General features: G+C 47.7%; 1 protein-coding gene across 2 annotated transcripts in view; it reads left to right on the top strand.

Annotated features, from left to right (window-relative positions):
* Positions 1-5,108, top strand: part of PPP4C (protein phosphatase 4 catalytic subunit) — a 25,754-nt gene continuing 20,646 nt past the window's right edge. Inside the window, exon 1 of one of the 2 annotated variants that reach the window (XM_018559146.1) lies at positions 1-57. The gene's annotated coding sequence lies outside the window, so the exon portion shown is untranslated. The remainder of the gene's footprint in view (positions 58-5,108) is intronic. The other variant, XM_018559147.1, reaches the window with a different exon arrangement.

The raw sequence follows: 5,108 nt of genomic DNA, 5'->3' as shown, positions 1-5,108 counted from the left end.
TCCGCCGATACCCCGCCGTACACCGGACACAGGGGGCCTTCCCAGGACGCAGAAAAGGTAATGCTGTGCTCAATGGTGGCGAGGGATGGGGTCAGCCGGGGATGTGGGGCAGGCCGGCCGTGTGCCTGTCCCGAGAGTGTGCCTGACTCTCGGACCTGTGCTGCACTGACAGGGCTCATATAGATCCCATACAAGGGCCTGTGTGTAGAGTTCAGGGGGTATAGATTCCATACAAGAGCCTGTGTATCGACTTCAGCGGTATACATCCCATACAAGAGAATATTAATGGAGTTTAGTCTTTAATTATCCTACACAAGAGTATGTATGGAGCTCAAGGCGTATAGAGCCTGTGTATAGACTTCAGGGGTATAGATCCCATACAAGAGCCCGTGTATAGACTTCAGGGGTATAGAGCCCATACAAGAGCCCGCGTATAGACTTCAGGGGTATAGATCCCATACAAGAGCCCGCGTATAGACTTCAGGGGTCTAGATCCCATACAAGAGCCCGCGTATAGACTTCAGGGGTCTAGATCCCATACAAGAGCCCGCGTATAGACTTCAGGGGTCTAGATCCCATACAAGAGCCCGCGTATAGACTTCAGGGGTCTAGATCCCATACAAGAGCCCGCGTATAGACTTCAGGGGTCTAGATCCCATACAAGAGCCTAACGGCCGCCATGTGCTGCTGCTTGTCATGTTCCTTGTGTATTGATCATCGTTGTCCCGTTATTAGGATATCGGTGCCAATACTCGGCAGTGATTATTCATCTGTGAATGTTGATTGGCTGTCCTCGTGTACACTCCGCAGTCCTTGGATCATTGTGTCATGATTGTATCAATTATAAAATACATTTCCCTGTAATTATATTAATTGACTGTAATAATAGCTGCTGTCTGTGACTGAGTGCCGTACACTGGCCAATCAGGTTTATTGATGAGTACGTTGGTGTTTTTGTCTGTACAATTTTCTCTTCTGTCGTCTCCTCTCAGTCTCCTCGCTGCGTCTGCTACATACAGAGCAACATACCATGACGAGATCAACCTTGTAACACTTCATACCAACAGGTGATTGGAAGTCTTTATAGCAGGAGTGGAGGGTTATTATGCTGTCTGGGGGGGGCAGGCGTGCCCAGTCCAGGGAGGGGGGGTGCGGCAGGACGTCGGTGGGATGCATCCAGGCCTAATTTATTTTTTCGGAACCGGAGAAAATCCCAAAAGTTAGGCGCCAGCTACCATTGTAAGGAGCATTGGTGACATGGCTCCTGGCGTCTGTCCAGCCCGGCGTTAGAGCGCCATTTCTGTACAATCAGTTGTTGGTGTATCTACACACAAAACAAAATTAAAATATTGCGGGTTACCCGTCCTTAGATGTGGTGGCGGCTGCATTTTCTTTTTTTTTAATCACTTTTTATTTTCACCTGTTGATCTTGTCAGGATCACACTTCCTGCTCCTGAGTGACAACACTCTCTGTACTGTGTCTGTGCAGGAAGCAGTGTTGTCACCCGTGGCGGCTCTCCTGATTTGAGCTACAAACGTGTCCTCTCTTTGCTTCGCTCTTGTTGGGGAGTTTGTAGTCTACATAACAACATGGCTCGGATAGAAAGATAGGTCTCGTTTGATATATCGGCCCAGCTCAAGAGGACATTATGGGGGGGAATTATCATAACGGGAGCAGACAGAATCTGGAGCAGTTGCCCAGGGCGACCAATCAACTTCTTTCTTCGGTTTGTTCAGTTAAAGGAGGTGAGTGATTTCAATGAAACTGTCACACGTCGGCTCATTAGATAGGGAAGTGTCCTAACGCATACCGTCGCTCGCTCACTTCCCAATCCATCTACCTGCAGAGAGTGGTGACAGTCAGCCATGGCTCCCTGCAGAGATACCCCCCCGCCCACCTCCCCGCTATAATCCCCCAGAGCTGACTGGAGGAACGGACCGGAAGGGGGCGGGCACGGCTAGCTCTCCATCTACATAGGCAGAGCCAGCTGTCAATCAGCCAGCTGGGTGGATCTCGACACTATTGTCGGGATCCGTCTCGGCTGCAGCGCTGTCGCTATATACTGAGCTTTGGGTCATGGGAAGGGGTTAGTACAGGTGAAACTCGAAATAATTAGAATATCATGCAAAGTTCATTTATTTCACTAATGCAACTTAAATGGTGAAACTAATATATGAGATAGACTCATTACATGCAAAGCAAGATAGTTCAAGCCGTGATTTGTCATAATTGTGATGATTATGGCTTACAGCTCATGAAAACCCCAAGAACCCCAAATCCACAACCTCAAAAAAGTAGATTATTACATGCAATCAATAAAACAAGGATTGTACATAGAACAATATCGGACCTCTGAAAAGTACAAGCATGCATATGTACTCAGTACTTGGTTTGGGCCCCTTTTGCAGCACTTACTGCAATTACTTTTGCACGATATTCTAATTATTCGAGTTTCACCTGTATGTCCTCCCGTGACCCCTAGGAGAACTATGGGATACAAAGTTTACCCCATAGTTCTCTTTTAAGCTTTACCAGTTTTGATAATTTTCTCAGAAACAGAAGGAGTTTTCAGTGCTTTGTGTAATCTGTTCTTTTCCTGAGAAAAGGAAAACCAACGCAGCCAAGGACGAGCAAGCTGCAGTCTTTTATATCTTTGTTCTTGGTTTGAGATTCACCTTTTTAGCGCTGTTTTATACATTTTATGCCCAGAGTATTGCTGTATTCACCATTTGCATGGCACTACCCCAGCCACTAGATGGTGCTGAAGAGCATAGGGATGACCTAGGGATTCTCCACCATCTAGTGCTGAGGGTTCACTTTCTAGATCTTCAACCCAATGTATAGCTGTGCAAATGTACTGTCACCACTAGATGGTGCTGAGGAGCATGGGCAGTTCTTGTGCCATCTAGTGGCGGTAGTGCCATGCTAGCGGCATTCATTGTGCCGGATGGAAGACTTTTATAAATGGTCCCCCAAGTGTAACTTTTTATTTGTGACCCAGCAGAAGATTTCTAGTCCCGGTTGTTGGGAGGATTGTTAGTAATGATATGTAACCTGTGGGGTGGCTCACAGTTGCCCCGGGTATGGACACTTTTGGGTTTTCTGTATAGATGGACCGATCGCTCGGTTGCCTTTCCTGTAAGCAAATCTCCGGGATAATATTTGCTGATCTGCACAATATGTGTTCATGCAAAGCGTCTGACATTTCTCTATCCCTTGTGATTTCCTACCCCGGGGAAGGCGACGCTCTGCTCAACTCATTCCATGATCCACACACCCAGAATTCCTGACTGCAGGGACATTTCAAGGTTTTGGCTTCTGATAAGATATTTGGAGGAGAGCGCCTCGTCAGCGGTCTGTATGAAGCAGCATGGTCTTCATGCGAGAGGAGGGAGAGTTACTAGTATTGATGCATTATGGGATGTCCTGTGCTTTTCAGCAATGTCTCCCCCTTGTAGACAAAGGGAAGAATCGGATCACAATGGGCAGCGTTGGTACTGCTTGTGAAGTCCGACATCGGTCCCTACGACATAGGACAGAAGAGTGGAGAGGAACAATGTAATATCAGTGGTGTGTTGAAGCCAGTTGTCAGGTGAAAGGTAACCCATGGAGGGGATCGCTCCTTTAAATTTGATAATTACTGGGGCTCTTCTCTAAAGTGCCTTCTTAAAGGAGAACTATGAGGTGAGTGAGTGTCACTCATCCTCATAGTTCTAGCCGACCTGTGACAATGAGACTGTCACAGGTCGGCTCAGTAGATTGGGAAGTGAGCGAACACATACCAGCGTTCGCTCACCTCTCGATCCTGTCACGGCTCTCTGCCGTGACAGGGGAGGGGCTGGATTTCCTCCCTCCCCGCTCCGATCCTCCACCGCTGACTAGAGGAAAGGACAGGGGAGGGGGCGGGTACAGCTGGCTCTGCCTCTAGATAGGCAGAGCCAGCTGTCACTCACGCAGCTGGGCGGATCCAAACATAATTGTCGGGATCCGTCCCGGGTGCGGCATCTCGGTATACTGCGAGCTGTAGCTCCCTATATACTGAGCTTAGAGAACTATGTGGAAAAGCCCTGACCCCCATAGTTCTCCTTTAAGTTCCTTAGTAACTATTCTGTTTGGACGTGTCCTCTCCTAGTCCTGGTTTAAGTCTGTGCACTGCCAGTTTAAACCAGAGGGTGATAAAGTGCAACTCAAGCCAAAACTTTTTTAAAGTTATGGATAGTGGAGGGGCATTAGACCACCCCCGCTAGGTTTTTGTTGCTGCCTGTGCCCCCGTTAGGGAGATTCATCCCTGGGACCGTTGTCACTGAAACTGAATGAAAATCCCCAATTTTGTTGTCACCAAAACAGGAATTGTTGAGTTGGGGATGCTAGCTCTGTTGACCTCCAGGGATTTCCCTCACTTCCTGTTGTGGCTATTTGAGACCAAGTGAAGGGATGCCTTCTTTATAGGACATGGATGGCAAAAATAAATACATTTGTGGAATATGGACCTCCCTCACCAGAACAGGATAGATGGGAAATCTTCCAATTGGGATGCTAGCTCTGGTGACCCCGATTGACCTCCAGGGATTTCCCTCACTTTGGGGGGATTTTCTGTTGTGGCTGTGAGACAGGAAGTGAAGTCTTTTCTATGGGAAACGGGGCAAAAAAGAGGTTATAAACCTCCCTTACTCCATCCAAAACTATGAGCCCCCATTATTCGCACCTGAGCGAATGCATCAAAACTCAAAACATGCTTGCAATGTCATTACCAGTTAATCGACCCCAAACGCTGCTGGGCAAATGCGCACCCCCCCCTGTTTGCACACAGAATGCATTCCAACATGGAGGTAAAATGCAGAACGCATGATGCAGATTTTGCTACATGCTCTACTTTCCAGTGTGTGCAGGAGCCCATTGAAAGCAATAGGGGTGCACGGCAAACACGGGAACTAATCATGCATGAGCGTGTGCAAATGCAACACGTGTGTGACTGGGGACTAAAAGTTTTGGCTTCATTTCTACTTTAATATGGAACTCGGGAGTCGGGCTGTGATCCAGGAGTCGGCAGAATTTTCTTTATTTTTAGGAGCTCCATTGATGCATCTACCCCTGTCCAGTCTAAAAA

The sequence above is a fragment of the Nanorana parkeri genome, unplaced genomic scaffold (genome assembly GCF_000935625.1).
Source record: "Nanorana parkeri isolate BGI_ZX_2015 unplaced genomic scaffold, ASM93562v1 scaffold379, whole genome shotgun sequence".
Taxonomy (NCBI): domain Eukaryota; kingdom Metazoa; phylum Chordata; class Amphibia; order Anura; family Dicroglossidae; genus Nanorana; species Nanorana parkeri.
The sequence above is the reverse complement of the archived record's forward strand: the minus strand, read 5'-3'. Positions and strand labels throughout refer to the sequence as shown.